The 24,219-nt window shown below is 59.6% G+C and overlaps 1 protein-coding gene across 9 annotated transcripts in view; it reads right to left on the minus strand.

Annotated features, from left to right (window-relative positions):
* Window positions 1–24,219, minus strand: part of RBFOX3 (RNA binding fox-1 homolog 3) — a 139,316-nt gene that overhangs the window by 87,821 nt on the left and 27,276 nt on the right. For 3 of the 9 annotated variants that reach the window (XM_064395466.1, XM_064395463.1, XM_064395465.1), the window contains exon 1: window positions 17,420–17,628. The exons of 2 other annotated variants lie outside the window; for them this stretch is intronic. The gene's annotated coding sequence lies outside the window, so the exon portion shown is untranslated. Of the gene's footprint in view, window positions 1–17,419; window positions 17,632–18,174; window positions 18,322–24,219 lie in introns of those variants that run through there. 4 more of the 9 variants (XM_064395462.1, XM_064395461.1, XM_064395459.1 and 1 more) reach the window with 4 other exon arrangements.

Raw genomic sequence — 24,219 nt, forward strand, 5'->3', positions numbered from 1 at the left:
AGGCCCTGGGAGCCGGGGCCAGCCGGGGGCAGTGGCTGAGGGGTGCCAGGGCTCGCCCCGCCAGCTGCTCCCGCACACCCGGCCCCTGTCGCTTGCAAATGGATGCAATTAAGTTGATACTGCGGCCGCCCGTAATTGCTGTTTCCTCAGCTTGGCAGCACGACCCCGGAAGCCCCCATTATACTAATCACTGTCACACGAACACAATCGCAGAACACATAAAAACCTGGTGTGCTTCGTGCTGAAATACAGCCCTGCCGAAGGCTGAGCCGTGCCATAAATCTGCTCAGCACTTAACACTGCCGGCTGAATGGCCCCGCTTAATTATAGCTCCATAAACAGGACTTGATAGCGGTATCAATGCCGTCCAAAATCAATCCTGCTGATGGACAAAGGGACAGACTCATCTCCTGCTGCCCCGGGGCTGGGCCACCCCTGCTCCCCACCATCCCAGCTCCGCGGAATCTCCATCCCGTGCCATCTCTGGGCCATGCTCCACCCAGCCTTGGTCTGGCACTGCCACAGAGCCACGGCCAGGGCATTAGCATGGCAACCCACACTGCTCTCTGTCAATTATGCTTCAGTATTTGAGCTCTAACCAGCTTCAAATTGAATCAGGGCAAAATCATCAGTATAAAAAGTGCCCGCACCAGCCCTTCAATTCCAGCACTGGGAAAAAAAAAGTTCTACATCTCATAATGGCCTTCTACCCCATAATGAACAGGAAAAATAAATTAGATTCCCAGCTAAGGGTATATTTATACAATTTCATTATGTGCCCATGAGCAAGTCTGGTTTTCACCAAGATAAAAATGAGCTCTCAGCAATGCTCGTGCTAAATAAATGGAGTGATTTAACAGCTTAACAAGGAGTGCGACAGAGGGGCTGGGGAACTGTGGCAAAAATGGAAAATAAAAATAAAATATATCAAAATGCTTGTGTTTCCCGCACTGCACTGGCGCTGCCGGGTCAGACCCGCCCAGGAGGGAGGAGACAGCAGTGCTGGGACTGTGGGAGCATCCCAGGTCTGAGCACTCGCATCCCGCCCCAGTGAAGCAGTCGGGAGCAACTCCTGACTGCTTCAGCTTCTGTGCCCGGTGTCCAAGTGATCCTCGTGAGCCAAAAGCAGAATCCCAATCCCTCTCCTCGCTGGCAGCCCGTGGGTCCAGCTCGCTCTCGCACTGCCACAGCAGCCCAGGGATGCCAGGGCCGTGAGTGCCAGCTGCCTGCAGGAGCAGGGAAGATTCTTGTGGCAGCTTTGGGGCTGGAAAGAGATATTTGCAGCCTGGAAGTCGTTCCCAGACTCTGAAAGCATGGCTCCTCTCCCAGAGCTGCTAGGATATTCCCAATCCCTCCCTCCCTCCCTGCCAGTGGAAGGAACCTCCTGTTACCCAGCCCCCAGCTCCCTTCCCTTGCTCCACTTGCAGCCCTTCTGCTGCTGGGGGCTGCAGCACGTGTTCCCCCCACCCATCAATCTCTCACGCAGCCAGGAGGGACCTGGGCAGAGTCTGGAAGAGCTCCTCACCCTCCCAAGGTTATCTGCTCCCAGGGAAGGCTCCTCCATCCCACCTTCTGCAGCTCCTGAAAAGAGCCCATCAGCTCTCCCCAGGCCCCACCCTGGGCCACGCATCCACCTGGGCTCAGCACCGTGTGCCTTCTCCAGCACAGTCAGGGTGATCCCAAATCCATAACCCACACCTGAATAGCTCATCCAGTTAATGGCAGAGCTGCCAGCAGGCAAATCTGTCCCCTCAGCATCAGCAGCAAAGCCAGAGTGAAGCAGTTGCCTCTTTTTTTTTTTGTTCCTCTCCTTTTTAAATCAATCTCGGGGCCACATGGTCCATCGGTGGGATCTGGAGACCAGGAGCCATCTCCAAGACAGAGCTGCTGGCTTGGCTGCCTGTCACAGCTCTCCTGCCACAAGGTGACATTTCCCCCTCCATCCTCCCTACCCCAGGGAGCCGGGTGGATTAATAGTCCGGCGGGGCTCTGGAAATATGTGTGCCGGGAGTTACGAGCCTGATTCATCCCAGGAGTTCCCTCCCCTGCCAGAGAGATTAATCACCGGTGCAAATGCAAGCAGGGGCCGGGCTCAGCCGAGCCCGAAGCGCGGCACAGCTGGAGCGGAGCGGAGCGGAGCGGAGCGCGGTGCCGGCTGCCGGCGCTGCTGCCGCGTCTGGCGGCGGAGCCCGCACCTCCAGCGCCGTGGAAAACAAATTCATTGTGCAAAGGACTGGTTCCAGTGTCTGCGCGCTCCGTGCGAACACGGCAGCAGCCCGGGAGCCCGCCTGTGCTGCCTCCTCCGGGGGGAATCACGGGGCAGCACCAGCTCTGCTCAGCCCCCGTGGGCACAAACCGGTCACAGCCGATTTATCCCCAAACACCTCGTTAAACGCAGCAAGAGCCCAAACCCTGCACCAAGGATCCATCCCTCCCTCTGTGGGGCAGCTCCTGGGCATCCCAGCAGAGGTGCCCCTGCCTGCTGGAGAGCACCGAGCCCAGCACTGCCCACCCTGCCTGGCCCAGGGGCACCCACCAGTGATTCTGACCTGCTTCCAGGGGCTCCTGCCCTGAACCGAGCCAAGCTCTTCCCAATCAAACCAGCCCTCCCAACAGCAGGCCTGCCCCAGGACAGAATGGAAATCTCCGTTCCCAAGGGGACAAGGACCATCCCCTTGGGGACAAGGACCATCCCCGTGATGCTCTGTTCTGGCTGCTCTGGAATTCCTTCTTTCTGTCCCTCTAACATACAAAACAACCAGATCATTTTCACCACACCATTTTCCCAGCCCCAAGCAGAGCTGTTTCCCAGGCTGCCAGAATCTTTTACAACCCCCAGAGGATCAGCAAATGATTTTTCACTCTTCCCTTCGGTTTGGAGAGAAAAAGGATCTCGGCTCAATCACAATTAGAGCCAACTGCGGCTGGTAGGCAGAGAAAGCTGCGGTTCCTGTGTGACAGGAATGATCTAATCAGGCACCGGGTCAGATGGCCAAAAAACAAACCCCTGCAGAGATGATAACGGCTGGTTCCTGCCCGAGCTGAGCTGGCTGAGAGCACCGGGCCTGGGGAGGCACAGGGAGGGGGTGATGGAGATCACACAGCAGCACAGGGACCACAGCACGGCGGTGCAAAGCAGAGGTGAGGACCTCTGACTGTGCCTGGCCTTCCTCCTGGGAGTAGGAGGAGGAGGACCCCCACATGTCCCTGCTGACATTGGCAAACCACCCCCCAGCCGGCAGGGTGGGTCTGTGCCAGCTCCCGGCATGGAGGAGCACGGGCAGCTGCTGGAGGACACCCCATCTCTTTCCAGTTCCCAGCCCCAGAGCTCCCCAGGCAGGCCCAGGGGCTGCAGGGCCAGTGGAGGGTCCCATTGCAGCACTGGCACCAGAAGGGAAAAAAAAAAAAATTGCCTTCTCGGGCAGCCCTTGCTCTGCCCTTCCCAGGTCCCCCTCTGCTCCTCACCCCGACCCAAGGAGGCTGCAGGCTCGGTGGGGCTGGACACCACAGATTAGATTGCATCTGTCTGGGTATAAATAATTTACTGCTTGATGGTCAGAGTGAATTTAATTAGTTCTTGTTCTCCTGATAGAATCAGCCCACCGCTGCTAAAGCATTTCACTCCGAATTAGCCTGAGAAGCACTAACAAGGCAGCGCTAATTTTACACACACGACATCCCCCACAGTCTCTGAAAATACAGCTCCACAGAGCAGGGAGAGGGGCAGCGTGAGGGACGAGCCCAGACACACCCTGGCCAGGGAGGGATGTGGGGAGGTGGCACGGATGGCACCAGCACACAAACCCCTTCCCCTTCCCTCTGCCCTCGCTTCCAGCTCCCCAGGGATCTGGAGAGGGGGCAAGGGGCAGAAGCCTGTGGCTGGCAGGGCGGATACTGCTGCCTGTCAGTCCCCCCTGCCTGGGGAGGGGCTCCGTGCCAGCTGAGTGCCCACCTCACCCCCTTCCTCCAGCTCCGGGGTCATGCCAGGCCACTGCTGCTGGAATTGCTGCCACAGCCTTGGAGCAGCACCAGCACACGTCAGCGCTCCAGGGGCACGCGTGCCCGCTCACCTGGAAGGGAGAGCAGAGGGGGAACGGGGGGAGATGGGCACAGAGCACTGGGGCAGCCCCCCCAGCCCCTGGCTGCAGCCCCAGCCCCAAGAGAGCACCCTGGCACCCCACACCCAGCATCCTGCCAAGCCAGGCTGCACACTGACCTCATCCAAGACAGAACCAGGGCTAGGAGGGGTTCAGGCAGGAGCCAAGGCATGGAAGGAGAAGAAAGACCCCTGCCCCACTGGCTGCACCACCACAGACCGAGCAGCACAGCCCCCAAACCCCGCTGTGTCCCCACGGCAGCCGGCCCTGAACATCCCCACCCGTCCTCCCTGCACTCAGCCACAGCCCCCGGGCTCTCCTCTGGGGACAGAGCCGCTCTGCCCGCAGTGCTTTACAGCTCCTGCCTCCCTGCTCTGACCTCCCCTGTCTCTGCAGGATTTATGGTGCCCATTAAGAGCCTGCCCGAGCCGCCTCTGAGCTGGCACCGCAGCTGCCCGTGCCACACCGAGCCCTGCTGGTGACCCTGGGCCCTCTGGGTGACCCCCCAGTCACCAACGCCCCTGCAGGCACACATCCGGGCCATTTCCACCCAAAAGTGAAATTCTGGGGATATGGGACTGCTTGGAAAGCTCCGTTGTGCCAGAGGGATGCTGCCTGAGAGGACCATGCGGGGAACTGAGCGCTCCGGCCGATTCCTGCCTGGAGCGGAGGCACCTCACCACGGCGTGCCCCCCCGCCCCTTGGTGCCACCGTTCCTGCTGGCACAGCCACACTCCTGCACACGGAACAAACCAGCTTGACTGCCCCAGCAATGGCTCTGAGCTGCCAATCCTCACTCAATAAATCACCTGCAAATGAGGCGCCCACAGCCACCGGCAGCTCCCCGCGGGCAGAGGCCACCCCTGAACTCACCCCAGCCCGTGGCTGCTGGGCCACTGGTGCCACATGCAGGGACCATCCCCAGGACACAGCAGCACGGGGGGAGCAGCATCCCTCCTTCTTCCCTTTTTTCCTCCCTCCATGAGCTCATCCTCTGCCCAAGCCACTCTCTCCCACCAGGAGCAGCCCGGCCGATCTCGCCCTCTCTCCTGTTTACGCATAAGCCAGGCTGACAACTCCTCTTCATCACGGTGTCAGAGCCTTCCTCGGCAGCCATGCATCTCAAGCAGGACAGCACCATAAATATTGCATAGGAGGTGTTTCTAATCTAGTTACAGGCTCAGCCTCTCACGCTCTTCCATCAGGAAGCCTTGGATTGAAATTGAAGTGTATTAGTATAATTTTATCAGGTTTTATTAAGCCTGGGGTCTCACGTTTTTGATATATCGTTTTAATTAAATTTTAAGTCAAAGAATGCAGTTGTTCATATTTTATCTCGCCATGGCACATCGGGAGGAGGCCGTTAATCAGCACACACCAAAACATCCCTTCACCCGTGATGAACGGGAGGAAACTCTGCCAGCAGAGCCCAACTTCCCTCCATCCCTCTCAGCCCAACTGAGCCCCTGCCCAGCTCCAGCCAGACCTGGAGCCCTCCTGCCCTCCATGCCAGGGGCACTCACAGGTGGGAGGAAGGGAAAAGCCTCGGGATGAGCAGGGCAGGGGGAAGGTGGCCCCGAGGCTGGCACCGGGGGCGGCTCCCGCTGGGCTCAGCAGCAGCAGCTGCCACCGGCAGCAGGAGAGCAGGGACAGAGCCAGGGGCTGGCTCCAGCACCAGGAGGGACCTTCAGCCTCCCCTCAGGGCAACCACGGCGCTCTGGGCTGAGCCATGAGCCAGGGCCCAGCCGGGATCGTTCCCTCCATCCTGGGAAAAGGGAATCCCAGCCCTCGGCTGCAGGGACTGCCCAAGCCCACACAGGATCCCCAAGGGTGCAGCAGCCCCTGAGGGATGGTACAGCTCCTGGAGCTGCCAGCTGCACTTCAGAGCCAGGAGCATCACCAGCATGGTGCCCTTCTTTCTGCTAAGAAAGTTTGGGGACACAAACGTTGAGGTCTGTGCCTTCTGCCAGCGAGAGCAGCAGATGCCATCACAGCTGGCACTGCTGCTGCCCTCACCTCATGGCTCCCTGCCCAGGGAAGGCTGTGCCTCCCCGGGGACACAAGGCCACAGTGGTGGCAGATTGCTCCCAGGTCCTTGGGAAAGGCTGATTCATCCTGGCTGGAAAGAGCAGAGGCAGCTCACCCACCCCCCATCCTCAGCCTGGGCACTGCGACACGTCTGGCTGCCACTGTGCCCTCCCCATGCACGGCTGGGGCAGCACAACTGCATCACAGCCCCCAGGCACCTTCCCAGCAGCAAACCCTCTGCTGGCAGCCCCAGCCAGGCTGGGGTCTCCAGAGACCCGGCCCAGAGCATCAGCACCCCTCAGCAGCAGAGCTGGGGAACGGGGCTTTGGGGACACAGGCAACACACCCCCCCACACACGTGCCACTGCCAGAGATCTCAGAGGATTCCTGAGCACGGAAACAGCTCAGCCCAGAAACATCTCAAGTCCTGGAGCTTCCCTGGTGTGGAAAGCAGAAGAGCTGAGCACAGACCTATCTCTCCCAGCTGAGGTGCTGAAAAAAATTATCATCAAACTTGCTAAAATGTAGTCAATTAAAAGACATTTGTAATGCTATCACATAAAAAAAAACCCACCAAAAAAAAACCCAAACAAACAAACAAACAAAAACAAAACAAAACAAAACAAAAAAAAAAAAAAAAAACAAAAAAAAAAAACAAAAAAAAAAAAAACAACCTCTCATCTTTCCCACATCAACGTCTCCACCTGGAAGAGCAGCAGAAACCACCAAGCACAGGCGACAGGGACAGTCCTGCCAGTGACAGCCACATCACCAGTGCACCCTAGCAGGGCCACCTGCCCACAGACCCTGGTGGCCCCAGAGGGATAAGGGACCTCAGGAGCTGTCAGTGCTCCCCAGGACCTGCTCCAGCACCCCACTGCCTCTCCAGACATCCAGGGCTGTCCTGGGAGCAGCTGAGGATCACAGCCAGTGTGACAAAACCCGGCTACGGCAGCGCTGTCCTTGTACGAGGAGGGAGGGAATCCCAGGACGAGCAGGAATGGTTCTGCTCATCAGCCGCAAGACTGATAGACTTGGGGGGTGGGGAGCATGTTTTGCATTTCCTTCCTTCTCCTTTGCAAAGAAATAGGGATTTGGGGTTGGATTTGAACTTCATCCAGAAGAAAATAATTTTGTTTGAAAAGGAAGCAGTTGGATTGCTTAACACGCTCTGTCCCTACTCCCGTTGGAACAGGATTTGAGGCACAGAGAGAGCTTCAGGCCGAGCAGCCCCACTCCGGCTGCATCACAGTGTGTGTGTCACCCTGGGGCTCACCTGGGAGGGAGGGAGGGACATCCTGCCAGCCCCTGGGCACAGGAAGCCAGCACAGCCAGCACCCAGCCCCAAGACTGCACCAGCAAAGGCTTCCCACACACAGGGGCTGCAGGAATCACTGCTGGGGGGCTGCTGCCCCCAAACCCACAGCTCAGCACTCACAACACCCCAGCCCCGAGCCCACCACAGCGAGGCAGCTGCCCATGGGCATCCTGGCACCCATCCCGGCACTGCCAGGGGCTGTGGGCGCTGTGGTGCCACCAGGCCCCTGTGGGTGCCTGTGCTGAGGTTTCAGATAAATTTGAATTGGGCAGCGAGAGAGCAGGGCAGCACGAGCTGCGTGTCACTGCAAGGCGAGTATTTATATCCTTCCCCGACGCAGCATCCCTTTGTAAAGGCACGGAGCGAGTACAGGCAGGGCTGTCAGTTCAGCCGTGTGTTACAAGTGTTTGATATGGAGATTCTGGCAGTGGGAATGGATGTACCTCGCTGAGAGGTTTATGTAAAATGACAGCTTCTGGAAAATGAAGCACTCAGATATATAAAAAAAAAAAAAAAGAAAAGAAAAGTACAAACAAAAGGGAGGGAGGGGAGGCTTTCGCTCCTCGAGGCCAAAGCAGATCTCTCCTCCCTGCGGCCCAGCCGGCGACACAGCTCCGACCCCACCAGCTCGGCTCGGCTGGTTCAGCTCCACGCACGCCGGAGCTGCCCCATTTCCATCCCATGCCATCCCTCCTCCTCTCCCCGGTTTACGGGCTGTGCCTTTCATCGCCGCTGCGCGTGGGCGTGCGCGGGCGGCGGCGGAGGATGCCTGGGAGCGCTGCTGCCAGCGGCCGGGAGCGCGCCGCGATCCTGCCACGGCCGGCTTGGGACGAGGGACACGGCACCAGGAGCGCCGGGCACCGCCCGGGCCCCTCCCCGGGGCTGCGGCTGCGGATGCCAACACTCCCCGTGCCGCAGCCGGGACGGGGCGTGCGGCGCCCACGGAGCCGGGCAGCGGCCGCTTCCCTGTCCCCCTGCAGCGCCGGGGGACGATGCTGAGGCCTCACCCACCTAAGAGCTGCACTGGCAGAGGCTGCTGGTGGAGGCACTGCAAGGGGAACAGATGCGATGCCACCCCCAGACGGCCCCAGAGCCGTTTCCTGGGGAGTGGGGAGCGTTTTCTCCCTCACTGACTCCCACCACTCACCTCGCCTCAGCCGACTCCAGCTGGCTGCAGCAGAGACAGGCACCCCCAGCAGGGCCATCTCACCCAGGAAGGAACGTGGCAGCAACACCCAGGGGGCTGGAGGCTGGCTCGTCCTTCCAGAGGCACAGCCCAGCTCCCTGCCTTGGCTTTACACCCTTCTCCACCCCCTGTGCCCGGCGGGGGGATCCGTGCCATGGCCGAGGTGGAAGCAATTCCTGCTGCAGCTATAATGATCCATAAAGAAGCTGACTTGTTTCTTACCTCTCTGAAATGAAGGATGGTGATTACCCTCCATCCCAGTCCACAAAGCCTAATCCAAATTGATGGCCTCCCAGAGATTGCTTCTCTTGCCTCTCACCAATCCAATACCCAGCTCCCCTACACACATCTACTCAGGAGCAAAACGTCAGCGTAATTCACGCAGGCTCCGGATGGAAAGGCCATTTATCCTGCAGGAAAGGCTCCTGGACGAGACATTACATTAACAGCACGTTAGGGAGAGGTGGCAGTGCCAGCCTGGCTCCTCCAGGCCACAGGGCAGGGATCTGCTCCAAGCCCCTCAGGGAGGAACCCCTGTAAGGGACTCCTCTGCAAGGTGTGGAGGAGCAGCAGAGCTGGGCACAGCTCTGGATTGCTATAAATATCCTGGAGCAGGACTGACAACAAAGGCAGCAGCTGAAGCAGCACCATCCTCGCCAGCAGCGCAGCACAGCCACCCACGGAGCCGTCCTGTCTGTCCCCCCACCCGAGGGACACCTGGGGGACAACCCCCTTGATGTCCCATCCTGGGCAGGACCCTGGCACGCGTGTGTTTGTGCCCTGGCACAGCTGGCCCTGCAGGTGCCCCGGCAGCAGGGCAGGCAGCGGGGCAGCCTCAGCCACAGGCCCAGGGCATGAACCCCTGGGGATGGCAGCTGAGTTCCGGGGCAGCAGGCTCGGGCACCACCGGCTCTAGGGATTCACCGAGAGCTCTGCCGACCTTGGGCACGGCTGAGCAGGAGCCCTGGGCGCTGAGGGCTCCCGCAGCCCGGCCTCACACGCGTGCCCGCCCTGCCTCTGCCGCTCCCATCTCCTCATCCTGCTGCAGCGCAGGTGAGCTGGAGCCCCGCGGGAGAGCCGGCTCTAATTACACAGATAACAGCAAATCATGACAACAGACCACCGAGGGGAGCGGCGGGGGCTCCCGCAGCGCGGCTCCGGCCTGGCACAGCCCTGTCACTCTGCGCTCGCTCCCCACAGCCCTGGGGATGCGGCCGCGGAGAAAAAACCAGGAGAGGGAGGGAGGAAGGGAGGGGAGTGAGGTCTCTCCACCTGCTGCCCGCTGCAGCCCTTCTTTCCCCCCAGCAGCACACTCGGCTGCTCCCCACGCACCCACGAGAGGCCCCGTCCATCGAGATGGATGAAGGGAAATGTGCCCTGGGCAGGGTGAGGCCAAAGCCATGGCACCATCTGCCCTGGGGGGCACCGGGAGCCCCTGCGAGCTCTCACCTGCATGGGCACCCTCGCCCAGAGCACCCACAGCCAGCAACGGGGCAGGGGGTCCACAGAGCCGGCACGCCTCGCCCCAAGGAGGGACACCCATCCCGGCTCGGCACCGACCCAGCACCCGTCTCACCCCGAGGGAAATTTCTGCGGTGAGCAGCTGGAAGAGGGCTGCGCTGAGCCGGGGGAGCCCTGACTCACCGGCTGCCATCGCTCCCACCCGCGGCAGGTGGGCGGCTGCGCCAGGAGGGGCTGAGCGGGGATGCAGGAGAGGGGGGGCTGCGGGGAGGGTATCCCCGGAGAACAGGGAAAACAAACCCAAACTCCAGCGATATTCACAGCCACCAACGTGCCCAACCAGCAGGAGGATCCCAAGCAAAGCCAGGAGGACACAAGTGCTGCTCCAATCCCTCATCCTCCCCAAAATTCCTCTTGAACCAGATGTGCCCTCCGTGCCGGGCCTCGGTGCATGCATGCGCATGTGTTTTCATCCCAGTCTTTAAATGAGGTCTTTGCTGAGAATTTACAATTCCCTCATGGCCTCAATCTTGCAAAGATTGCTTTTTTAACACTGTTGGGCTTTAATTCTAATAAGCCTCCTCTTTATTACGGAACCAGGTCACATTGCCTTGACACTGCGAGAAAATCTTTCATCGGGAAGGAAAATGGAGAAGGGAAAAGAGAAGTCAAGGAAGGGAGGAGGAGGAAGACCGGGAGACAAACAAATAAAAGCTGCTCCCCTCAGCCTGGGGACTTGGTGACCCCAGGGAGGAGCCGGCGGCAGGGGGGGCAGAGCCAGCCCGCAGCGCCGCTCGCACCCGGACGCGCAGGATTATTTCTGGTGCGGCTTCACTTCCCACGCAACCTCCCACCCTCCACTGCTGAAAACGCCAAGAGGAGCAGGGGGGAAGCATGACAAAACTTTGACAGAATGAGGACAGAGTCCAGCCCTGCCCGGACAGATGGCCCGAGCCGGTCCCCGGTACCTGGCCGGAACCGCGGGGACGGGAAGGGAGCAGCAGCACCGGGCACCGCCAGCCGCGCTGCCCCTGCCGGCAGAATGCAGCACGCCTCCACCTTGCCACCCAACACCTGCTCGAGTGCCCACTGTCCCTTCTGGAGGCTCCAGCCCCCCCCCAGCACCCAGCACTGAGTGGGGGGGTGGCTGCTGCCTCCCTGTTCCCAGCCCCTGGGGCTTGCCTGGCTCAAGGCACACAGCCACAACCCACCTCTGTCAGTGTCTTACATCATGGCCATCATCACAGAAACGGGCTGATCTCACACCCCACCTGGGCTTCCCCGTGCCCACATCTGTCACCTCCCAGCGCCGGACTGGGGACAGCTCATGTTGGGACTCACTGAACCCCCTGCCTCCACTGGCTCCCGGACAGCGAGGCCCTGTCAGCCAAACCACAGTGAGATGGCACTCAGGGCACTGGCCCCTGCTCCCAGTGCCTCCCCCCACCCTTCCAGCAGCCCCAGTGCCTCCTGTGCCCCAGGGCAGCTTTGTGTCACACAGTGGGAGCATGCAGGCTGTGCTGGTGCACAGCAGTGTGTGACCGTGGCACATTTCATGTCACCAGTGTCACCAACAGAGCAGCCTCCTTCCCCACCTGCTCCAGAAAAAAGCCCTTGGACAGCCCAGGCTGGGCTTTACCACATCAAACAGCTCAAACAGGAGCCTTTTCCAGGGTGGGCAGAGGGACAAGGCTCCAAACCCCAGGACGGCACTGGGGGAAGGCCACGGCTGCTCCAAATGTAGATGTTTAATTCTCAACACTGGCAGCTGCACTCAAGGCAGGAGAGGCAGGGAAGCCATGCACAGGGGTAACCATGGCAACTTCACGGAAGTTAAATAAAAACTTCTTTAAAAAAAGCTAACGAGGTCCCTGAATCATGCTTTATCAGCTGTGTTGCTATAAAGATCGAGATCCAGCCAGCTCAGGATTCCTAATTACTCCTGCAATATACTGGAGAGAGCTTTATTTAAAAAAAAAAAAAAAAAAAGAAAAAGGCTATGCACGGAACAATTTGGGCCTCTCCTCTCATGGATTTGCACAGTCCGTGAAGCACCTTCCCAGATGGATCTGCTGCTGGGAGCCTCCCCGGGCAGCCCCCGCCTGCCTGTGGCTCGGGGGGCTCTGGGGGCTGCACCCCAAGCCCTGTTTTGTGGAGGGGAGAACCTCACCAGTGCTGCTGCCACCTCCAGCTCTGCCCCACCACAGCCAGCCCACAGCCAGCCCACGCACCCGCCCGGGGCTGTGTCCTGCATCTGGGTCCTGCAGCAGGGGCTGCCCACGGCCCCTGGGCACCGGGGGTGTTCTCCAGCATCATCCACCCCCCCTGCATGCTCAACACCTGCACACGGAGCCCTGCAGCCCTGAGCCTGCCAGAGGGACTGAGGCAGCAGGGCAGTGACACCGTGACCTCCCAGATCACCATCCCAGGGCCAGAGAGCAGCCAGAGCAGTGTCCACCCCCAGCAGCTCCCATCCCTGCAGTGCAGAGCTGCCATCACTGCCCACCAGCCAAAGCACAGCCTCTGAGAGCTCCCTAAACCCTTTTCCCAGCTAAACAGGCTCTTGGACAAGCCCAGTAAGCCCTGGAGAGTGAACAGACCCTCCCAGCTCACGGACAGACTGTGCTGGAGCTCACCCACAACCCAACAGCACTCACCCATCAGTGCTGGCCCCAGCAGTGTTTGGGGCAGCTCCACTAAACCCCATTTCCATCAGCCACGGCACCAAAAGCTGCTGGAGCACCTGCCAAAGGTTTGCCAGCAGTGATCAGGGACCTCCCAAACCCACAGGACAGCAGTGCCACCACCCCCAGCTCCCCGCTCCTGCCCCCACACTGTCTGATCCCCAAAGAACCCAGGGGTGCCGAGAGCTCCCAAGAGCTGGGCACAAACTCCTGAACTGCCACACTCAGCCAAAGGATGCCAGGTTCTCTGCTAAGGAGAGGGTTGCACCATGAGCAGATTTAAAGGGTTATTTGAGTCTTTATTTTTCACAGCTTATGGTGAGAGTAAGTGAATTATAAGTATTATTTACTATATTTTAAAACCCATTTAATTTAAGCTGATTCTGAATGGAAATTAGAATCCAATTAAAATGTGGGGGGAAAGTCAGCGTTTTGAAGCAGATTATTAAGCAAAGCTACATTAAACATGTTGGAAGCATAAATATTGGGGAACAAGTTCTATATTTACAAGAGGATTTATTCAGCTAAGGAAGTATCATCCATGGCCCAGGAACTGAGGAACCCGTTATCAAGGTCAAGATTTTATCAGCAGGTCTCAGATTCTCACATCTGTGTTTCACCCAGAGCTTGATTAAGAGTTTAGAAGCCTGGAAAACTCTCCCTTTTGCTCCGGCTCCTGCTTTAGAATTAATTGTTTATTGATCCAACAGGAGGAAAATATTCTCTCTTGCTGCAGAGGAGCTGCCTGGAGCTGAGCCTGTTGTCAAAAGCTATTTTATCACTTCCATAAATTCCAGCTGTGGTGACTTCCTTACTTCAATCGCCCTGTTTCTCCAGACACACTCACAGATCCCTGCGGTAGCTCTGGCAGATTACAGCTCCCAGGCCACTGCCAGATTCCCACTTCAGGAACCCCCAAACCCACCAGAGTGCCCAGAGGGAGCAGCAGTGGCTCCATTCAAAACCCACCAGTCCAGGTTCTCTCACTAATGGAAATCCCATTTTACCCCCACCTCTGCCTGGGCAGTGCTGAGAGGGGCACAGTGGTCCAGGCAGGAGAGGAAGGAACCTGCTGGGCCTTGGAAATTCCCATCATCATCCTCATCCCAGCATCTCACACCTCCCACAGAAGCACCAGCCCAGATTCCAGAAGAGCCTTTTTTTACATTTCCCCACCCCAGGTAGAAAAGCATCCTAAAGGAGAAATGTGGGCAATCTGGCAGGGTCCATGGGAGCGTGCACTTCCTTCCACCTCTGGGAAAACCAACAGCAAAACACTGGGAGAAACCAGCTTTTCCCAGCAAGGAAACCCTCTGGATCCCCTTCCTCCCACTCAGGATCTGTCCTCTCAGCCCCGGAACCTCCCAGGTGACAAGGATGGCAGGAGGAGGGGACACATGCACAGTGGGTAATGGAACAGGAAAAGGGATCCTGTGCTCCTGTGCATGTTTCTGCCTGTTGGAAATGCAATCTGGTGTCGTTGGGAAGAGACAAGGATGCCTGGAGCATCTGCGTGCGAGCGGAGCGAAGGGGAGAGCTGCCTTCAGACTGGTTCATCAGAGGTTCAGAACAACTGCAATCTCAGTAACTAACAAAATGACAGACTTTGCTTCTCATCTGGTACCCCAGCCTGTCAATTAATCTGCAGGAACACACATCCCAAAATACCTCAAACAATTCCAGCAGAAAGCGCTGGAACAGCACCAACAGCAGCCGCTGCCTGTACAGAGAGAGCAGGGAGGGAGGAGAAGCTGCTGTCAGCAGCACCGAGCACCCCAGCCTGGGCAGGGATGGAGCAGCCCCACAGAAGAGCTCTCGGCCAGCAGCAGCTCCATGGTGATGCCCAAGCAGCTCCAGGCTCCACAAAGCCGCAGCTCCACGACTGCAGCACCTCCAGCACAATCCCCTCCACCTTGCCCTGACTCAGACTTCCCCCCCAGCTCCCCTTTCTCTCCACGGCCCTTGGAAAGGAGCAGAGCTGCCATAAGGACTCATTATCCACTGAGCTCTCACCCCGTAAGGCTGTAAATTAAAAGAGAACTCAAATAAATTACGGAACTTCCCTCATGCCTTTTATTATCTCAATAACCTTCAGAGGGATTTATCCACCGTCAGCTGAGCAGCTGAGAGCTGGGCCGACAAACTAATTCAAGAAATGCACAGCTGAAAACCTTCACACACCGAAGGAGGAATCTGGCCCAAGCTGCTGGAGAGGGCACCGAGGGGACCCTCACCCCCAGTGCCTGAACACCACTGGCTCAAGCCCCACTAATGCACTCCCCCTCCAGCTGGGGAGATTCCCCTCAGCCACGGTGGCAAAAGAACTCAACTGTCCCATCCTGGGTGGCAAAGAGGAATCCTGCAGGGCAGGGTGGCAAAGCAGCAGCAGCTGCATGGAGGGACAAGCTCTGCCACCAGCACAGGCTGCCCAGCCATCCCAGAGCCTGGGATGGCATCCTGGTAATTCAGAACGACATGTTCTAGTGCTGGGAGATGGAGAAGCAGCGGAACTGGGAAAGGGAAAATGCCCAGCCCTTGTCACAGAGGGGCTGCGTGAGCGTGGAGTGTATGGAGTGCACACAGCTGGCCCAGGCTGGGGAGAAAGGCTGCCAGAGGTGGTTTTCCAAAGGGAGCATCACAGAGAGCAAGGGCTGGTATCCTAAAACATCCTAAAACCTCCCAGGCTGCCCAGGAGCAGCAGGAAAGGACAGTAGAGGCACTGCCACAGCCCTGTCACCAAGCACAGGGTGCCCAGGAGAGATGCCAGCCTCGCACCCAGCGGGCTCCCAGGGAAGTGCCCGTCAGCCATGGCTCCTTCAGCACCTCAGTCCTGCAGTGCCTGTCCCCACACGGTGCCCAGAGTGCCAGGGAGGAGCAGGAGCTGCCCCTGCCAGGCTGCGACTTCCCAGCCCCTCCGTCCCCAAAAGCAACCAGCAGAGGTTCACACGCTGCTGCGGCTGTGTGCCCTGTGCCGTGCCAAACAACCACACAGACCACTCCAAAGGAGGTGGGGGACAGTAAAAATTCTTCAGGATTTTCTGTGAAACAACAAACAGAGCCTCAGCACCTCTCCCCAGAGCCAGGAATGAGCTACGACCAACAGCCAGGTCCAGGCAGCCCTGCCAGCCCCAGCCACTGCAATCAGCCCTCCCTGAAAATTATCAACTCCAGGCTCTTTCTCCATCTGTTATCCAGAAAAAACAGCCTTAATTTCTTGCTTTGTGAGGGTTTATCAAGCCTCAACCATTTTAGCCTGAAAACAGGAAGCTGTTTGGGAAGCAGAGTGCCTTCATCTCTGCACTGTACCCAGCACAGCCAGGCCTCCAGCTCGGGCTATGACCAGATTGCAAACAGCACTGGGCAGCAGGATGCACCCCCAAAACACTGAGAGCTGAACCACAAGCCCTGGACATCCCAGAGAACGATGGGCACATTAGAACAGGGCAGTCACCAATGGTGATCTATGCCCACCCTGGGCTGTGCCCCCCAGGACACAACACAGCAGCCAGAGCTGCCCTGCCCCAGTGCCAGGCATCTCTGGAGGCAGTGAGCGAGTGCCAAAGCTTCACCAAAAGCAGCCGAGAATAGCTGGGATTGTTAATGTCACGCTCACTGGAGTGAGAAGCTGAGAAATCCCTGCTCCCCCCATCCCTCCGCCTGCACACACGAGCGCTGCCAACGCCTTGCCAGGCTGCTCCCCCCGAAAGGATGGGCCCGTGCCCCAGCTCCGGGCACTGCCCGTGCAGGGCCTGCCCCACACCGCGGCTGCTCGCTCCAGGCGTGCCCTGCGCCTTCGGGGGTGACGCTGCAAGGGATGCTGTGAGCACTGAGCACGGTACAGCTCCTGGCACGCACACCTCCAGGGACCAGGAAAACGGCTGCAGAATGGCATCGGGCACTGCCACAGGGACAGCGGCGCCGGGGGGTCACACACACCACACACAAACCCCGGGCGACCCCCGAAGGGCCTGCGCCACGCACCCGCCCCTCCCGGCGCATGAGCCCTGCACAGGGAGCCGGTCCTGCAAGGAAATTCCTGGAGACAGGCAGGAATTCAGGAGAAGAACAGCGCAGGGAAAGCTGCCTCGCCTGCCTGGCTCTGCCCCACAACTGACCCAGGACCCTCTCCTTCTCCTCCTTTCTCCAGACTCCACCTCACCCAACTTTTTCCTACAAATTACCTTCACCTAGAGGCTGTGATGACAATCCGCGCCAGGTTATTGTGAGCAGCCCTCCCTAATTAAGGGGCATTACGAATCCTCAACACAAACTTAATGGGGCCCCTGGCACATCGCGCGCTGCCCCCTTGACCGGGCCGGCTTAGCCACGAACCCTCACGGGCTCCTCATCGCCGCCGCGGAACCGCATCCCGGAGCGCAGCGGGGACCGCCCGGTGCCGGGGTGGACGCGGCCGCCCCGGCCTCCCCCGCTCCGCCGGGAGCCGCCAGCCTTCCCCCGGGATGCGCTCCGCCAGCGCCGCCCCGGGGCTGCCGCCGTGCCTCCCGGTGCGGCTCCCGGTGGGCATCCCTGCCCAGAGCCGCCCCGGCGGAACTTCGCCGCCCCCTCCCGCCGCCCCCCCCCGCTCCCCTCCCCGGTGCGGCCGGACGGGGGTGCGACGGTGCCGCCGCCGCCCCCGGTAACTCACGCGCTCAGACGTCCCCGCCGCGGCGGCGCAGGGTGGCCGCGGGTCCCCGCCCGCCGAGCGGCATCTCCCGAGCAGCGGCGACCGGGGACAGCCCGGCGGTGGGTCGGGCTCGCCGGGCCGGGCCGGGCTCTCCGGGCTGCGCTCACCGGGCCGCCTCGCACGCGGCTGCGCCCGCGCCACCGGAGCCACCGAGCGCGCGCGCCCGCCCCCGGCCCCGCCCCGCGGCTGCCGCCCCCCGCCCGGCGTCCCCTCCCTCGCTCCCTCCCTCTGCGGGGACACCCGAGCGGGGTGGGGGCGTCGGGACCCTCTGCTCCCTCCGCACCGCGCCCGGCGGCCGCTCCGCACACGCTGCCGCCGCTGACGGGTTTTGGCCGTTTTTCCCCCAAAAACGAGCCTCCAGCAGCGGCCCCGGCACGGAGCGAGCTGCCCCGGGGCTTCCTCCCATTCCCTCCCCGTCCTCAGCAGCACCGGGCGCCGCGGCCCCGCGGGTGGTGAGGAGCAAAGACCCCCGGACAAGCCGGAGCAGGGACACCGATTCCATCGCTGTGCATCCACCGGGACGCTGGGTGGGATCCCCGGCACTGAGCGGGATGCCCAGGCTCGCGTCAGCCCCTGGCAGGACGGCAGGGGGAAGGGGATTTCCAGTCCTCGCTGCAAACACCGGGAAACGCGCGGCAGCGCCGGGAGCCCACATGATGTGGGTTTGGAGCATCCCCCAGACTCACTAAAGCTCCGTGCATGTCTCAGCCCCTTACCCTTTCTTCACTTTCAATCACATTTAAGGATCTCTGGGCAGCGATCCGGGCATTCCCACCGCAGCTGGAAGCTTCCCGGGGTGTTATGCAAGAGCAGACCTCTGGCATTCACGGCTCTCGCTCTCCGGCTGCTCATCTCCTCCCCTGGGAAGGCGGCGGAGCGGCGCAGACCTGCGCTATCGGGCCGAGCCGAGCCCGGCTGTCAGCGCTCCTGCTCTGCCCTTTCCTGGGCTCGCTGCCGGGAGCTTCCAGCCCGGAAAGAGCCGGGAGCCGCTCTGGCAGCAGGTCCCTCTCAATGGGCAGCCAAGCCCCCCATATCCCACCGGCCTAGGGGATGTCACCGCTGTGACCTGCTCCTGCTGCTGCTCCTGGATGGGGCTCAGCACTTTTTCCCAGCTCAAACGATTTATTTGTGGTTCCCAATAGTTAAGACTGTGTTGAAGCTCCCCGAGCTCTATTTCCTGAGAAATATCTGGAATATCTGCAGCCTGCCTTAGCAAGATGCTATCTCCTATGACTTTAGCACAGGGTGGTCATCTCTGACTGTCTCAGGCTCCTGCAGAGCCCCCCAAACCAGGCACTGCTCCCCCTCCCCTCACTGCTCTGGAGAAAACCATCAGGGTTATGAGGAGCCAGCACGTGAGTGAGGACCGTGAACACACGGGCTGCACCTCACCCATCCCCACATCTATTTTGTATGATCCACGGGTGTATTTTTAGCCCTCGGGGCCGCGGCAGCCCTTGTTCTCCGACAAAGGCAGCCAGGCCCGCTCTTGGCTCTGCCCCGCTGTGCCGCTTCCTCACGCTTCACTGAGGCTGAAGATGCTTTAGGCAGCAGATTTGGAGAACGAGGAGCTGGGAACGCGGAGAGCTCAGCTCCGCAAAGCCTTCCCCGCATGCCGAGCGGGTCCCGGCTGGCTGACATCCACCCGCTCTGGAAGCGCAGCCCGGCTCCCTCTCGGGGGGCGCAGCGGGAGCGGCGCGGAGCGGGCTCGGGGCCGGCACTGCTGAGCAGCCGCCGGAACGGAACGGGCCCGAGCCCGGCACCGGGACACCGGGCGGGGAACCACCCGGGAGGAACCCTCCGGGGAACCTGCCCGGGGATCTCCGGGAGGGCGAGCGGAGGAGTGTCCTCCCCGGCCGTGGGAGAGGAGGAGGAGGAGGAGCAGGCGGGGGATAATGGCTGAGGATGCACGGAGCGGCAGCGAAGGGAAGAGCAGCGGTTGGAAACAGCGCAAGGCAACAAACCCCTGCAAGGCTGTTTGTGAACCGCGGGAACAAGTATTACTCTGGGAAAAAGATGGTTTTCCTTTTTTCTTAGCCGATTTCACAGCCTATTTGCCATCAGGGCCTTCATTTGGAGGCAGTCAGAGCTGCTCAAATTACTGCTGCTGGGATTTGTTTTACCTTTAAGGAAGACGAGGTTTTCCTCAGAGCTATGGCTGGAGCACAGAGATGACAAGACCCAGCGTGGCTCCATCTGGGTTTTTCCCTGAACACAGCTGCTGGAATGTGGAGCCCTAGCTCTGGGGATCCCCTCAGGCCCCAGGGCTGAGCACCGTGCCCCAGTCAGGGCACTGCCAGGCAGCCAGTCCTGGAATCTCCTCCACAAGGCACCGGCGGCCACTCAGCATCAGGGAGAGACTCGAGACAATGAGGAAACAGCCCCACATCCTCCCCCAGGGCCCTCAGGAACCCTCAGCTTTGAGGTGCCCAAAGGATGTCCAGCCCCTCCTCATGACTCTGCCCTCAAAGGGGAGGTTTGCAGCGTGTTCAGCTCTGGCACAGCCCTGGCAGCTCGAGCCTGGACCTGCCAAGAGCTTCACCCGCCAGTGCCTGTCCCACCAGCGGGCCGGGGGGCAAGGTGCCAGCTGGAGCTCTCCCCAGAGAGCTGCCAGAGCAGCGGGTACCTGCACCACCCCTGGCCGCAGCGGGGAAGGTAGGATGACATTTCAAGACCCGGGGTTGTTATTTTGGCAAGTGTCAGATGCCCTGACCCAAAAAACCCAAAGCGGAACGTGCAATCCCAGCGAGGCACTGAGCAGACACACTCAGACTGCAAAGCACCGTGGGAGGAGCAGGGAGAGCCATGCTGATGGGTTCTGCAATAATGCTTTTTTAAATATAATTTCCGATAGATTTTATAGCTAAGTTATGTAACATAATGAGCAAATCCACAATGCAATTGTCACTGCACATTAACAGCGAAATCCTGAGCCTCTATTACACTAACAAACTTATTAAATCAGTGAACATTGCGCTGCATCAGTCAATTATTGAAACAATGCCAAGATTGGGAGAACAATCTGATATCCATTACAGGGAGCAGGAGCAGGGATGTGACCGGGGCTGCCCGCAGCGCGGCGTGCTTTAGAGCATTCCGCGGATTTCGGCATCGATGGCCACCTCACCTGCCGGCATTCCGCAGCTGCTTCCCTGCTCCAGGCAGGCAGGAGCCCAGAGCCAGCCCTGCGCTCGCACCCCAGTCCCTGCTGAGAGCAGGAGCAGGGTGAGGAAACGCCGCTGGTCCCAGCGCGGGGATTGCCCTGATGCCGGGCGATGGGGGCTGAAATCGCCCTGCAAAGAGGCAAAGCCCGTGGGAAAGCGAGGGGCACAGGCGGCGGGTGCTGCCCGGCACTCGGACACCGCTGTCCCCCTCCAGGCACCGCCTCGGGCCCCAGCGCTGCGCTGATCCCCCCCAAAGCCTCATCCCTGGCTGTCCACACCGAGCCCCTTCCCGAAGCAGCCCTGGAGCATCAGGGAGCAGCAGTGGGTCCGGAATGCCGGGATCCTCGCTGTGCCTCTCCAGGGAGCTGGCATCAGCCGGGGCCGGCAGCCCTGTGCCCGCAGCAGAGCTCGGGCTCAGCTCATCCCTGCCTCCAGGACTGCAGCACCCACTGCCACACAGGCTTCCTGGGCAGGGCACTGCTCCAGCGCCAGCACGGGGCACCAAAAGGCTGGCAGGGGTTTGGCCCTGCGGACCCCCAGCTCGCACAACGCCCTCGACCCTGTGAAATCCCATCAGCACCAATGTGACATCCTCAGGAGCCTGTTAAACGTGAAATAAGGTGAGCTTGGGGAAACCTGCGAAGATGTCCATGCAAACACCTCAGCAGAGTGTGCCTTGCACCTCGGTGAAGTGATTTGACACAGCACTAATTATGCAAATTAATCATCAGTAAATTAGATCCTTGGTTATTTATTTATTTTGCATTCTGAGCCACAGCCCAGCAGGAGCAGCACCCGGAGAGAGGAGCAGCTCCGTTCTGGCTGGGAAGGAATGTTTGGTAACATGTTGCATGATCTGGCCTCCCCACATTCCTTCTCAGATGAAATTTGGAATTGATTTGCTGGTATCACACCGCTCCCAGCCCTCAATATGTCATGGCAGCTAATGAACCGTGCCAGAGACACATTTATAACCCACTATTAGCTGCTTCCATTGCAAAGAGATTTTTTTTTCCCTCTTTGCTCTGATGTTCTAAAACTTGTAAAAACAAACCAAACACCACAGAAAAAAACCTCAATCACCAGAACCACCACAGCAAACATGTCTCCTGAAAGTGAACTCTTGTGTGACTCCCATCTTCCCTCCTGGAACCAGCTCTCAGGCTATAAAAAATGCCCTGGACCATCACCCAAAACACCCCTGATTTTGCCCCAGGTTCCTTCCCAGCCCCTGCTCCCTCCAGGCAGAGCAGAGAGCAAGGGGTTCCCACGGCAGCAGCTGCAGCTGGGATCTCGCTCCAGAGGAGCAGGGAGGTGACGCTGGGGACAGAACTGGCAAGGCCCAGGAAGGCAGCGGCATTCCCCTTCACTCATCCACGCCTCACGGTGGCAGCGACAACTCTATCGGGGAACAGGAGCTAATTAAATTTACCGGGATCACTGAAGAGGAAATTATTTAATATTCTGCAAGGAATTTAATATCTGAAAGCACGAACGGCCCCGTTCCATCAGAGATCTGTTCCTCCCAAACACTCACCGTCACTTTTGGAGGCAGGGGCCGCCAGGGACAGGACGCTGCCGCGGGAACCGCACTGCCAGAGCCAGGCAGAAACAAACAGCAGAGAGCCACGGGTGCTCCCCACGGAGCAGCAGCTCTGCCACCCGGGGAGAGCAGCCTCCCGAGGGGCTCTGCTGCCTGCTCTGAGGGAGGATCCTCCCATTACCCTGCACCGTGTACTCCACACGGAGCTGCTGCTGCTCCGCTGAGTGCCCGCATCCCGAGGGGCCCTGGGCTGGTGAGCGGGCACTGCCACCCGTGCCATGTGAACAGCCAAATGGTGCCGATTCTGAGCCCCTGGTTTGCTCCTCCGTCCACAGAGGAGCCTGGATTTGGCACACCAGCATCCAGGGAGAGGAGAATTTCACCACAGGGAACCTTCACCTTGGCTGTGCGTGCCTGTGGTGCTGCTCACCTGGATCAGCCCTGCTCGAGGATCCCAGCACTGAGTGTTCCCACTGCAGGGTGTGCAGGGTGTGCCATTCCCCAGTGCGGCTGCTGCAGGTCCCCTGTGACTGTCCCAGGGATGGGCACACACCCCTTGGCATAAAACCAGCATCTCTTTGGTGGAGCAAGAGCCACCAGGGCTGGGTTCCCCCCAGGACGTGCCAGCCTTGTGCTGGAGACCCCCAGCTCCAGCCCCTCTGCTTCACTGCTTCCCTCTCTCTGCCCTGGTAATGTCTCTTTCCCCTCACACACACAGAAGCCATGATAAGTAGCAATAATTTTGCTTCTGTATTTGTGTCACCAAAACTTCCAGCTAATTCCTGTAGCTGCCAGCATGGAGGCACTAATACCTCTGTGAAAGACAAAGCAATTATTTCTAAACATAGCTTGTTCCTTGCATTGTCACCACCTGAACCACCCAACCCCTGGGCTGCTGTTAGCATCTTCCTCTAACTAGCAGGGGAGAAACAAAAAAGGATGTTTTTCCCCAAAAACATCTCCCTGGTGACAGACACCCCACTCCTGACCCAGACAGAGGCACACTCGCTGCGCTCCAGTGTCTCCAGCTGGATGGAGACACCGCGTCTGCCGCAGGACCCTCTGCAGCATCAGACCTTGTTATGCTGTGGGTCTGCTCTCAAGACATTAAAATGAGCCATAAAACGACAAGTGAAGTGAAATAAGGGATGGAAGCAGCAGGGAGAATGTAAATGGTGCCACTGGCACAAGCACGGCACCTGCCAAGCCCCCGCCACTCAGCCCCCAGGAGGGGACACAGCTCGTGCACAGCCATCCTGGGGGTCCCTGCCCTCCCTGAGGTGCCCACCCTGTGGAGCTGTAGGGGTTCAGAGCCTTGAACAAGACACGGTGCCCCCAGCTGGCACAAAGCCCCCAGAGCCGTGAGCAGCCCCCGCCCAGGCGGGCACAGCGGGCACAGGGAGGGGGAAGAGCTGCAGAGCAGGAGCAGGCTCAGGCTCCCCACCAAGGGCTGAGTGGAGGCGGCTCCTGGAGGCAGCAGGAACACCTGGGTGACCTACATAGCACCACTCACGGAACATTTCCAGCGCTTTCCAACGCTTGAGCATGCAGAGCCTCCTGGCTCCGGCTGGTCACGATTCCCTGCCTCCTTCCCTCCCGGCCCTCCGAGGGGTTTATGGGAACAGGCAGAGGCTGAGCAGGGAGAACAGGAGCTGCTCTCCTGCACTGGGAGTTTGGGCAGACGCTCAGCAGCGTCCCAGATCCTCACACAGCTCCCAGAGTGAGGGCCTCACAGCCCTGGGTGGGCACTGGGTTCCTGCTTTGGCTGCTTCCCATTCCAGCCTGGTGACATCCTCCTCATCCCGCCCTGCCCAGAGCTGCCCAGGCACCTCCATCCCCAGCACGGGACAGTGTCAGGGGTGCTCCCAGCCACCCACACCAGGAGCTGGTCCCAGGCAATGGAATTGGCTCCGGATGTGTTTCACCTGCAGCTCCCAGGGGAGGGAGCCTGGAGCACCCCTGAGCCGAGGAACAGGGAGCAGCTCCCTGGGAACTGCCCTTAAAAATGTTTCCATCACACTTCATAGTCAACCTGCGGTACCACCTCCAGTAAT

The sequence above is a fragment of the Passer domesticus genome, chromosome 20 (assembly GCF_036417665.1).
Source record: "Passer domesticus isolate bPasDom1 chromosome 20, bPasDom1.hap1, whole genome shotgun sequence".
In the NCBI taxonomy this organism is placed as follows: Eukaryota; Metazoa; Chordata; class Aves; order Passeriformes; family Passeridae; genus Passer; species Passer domesticus.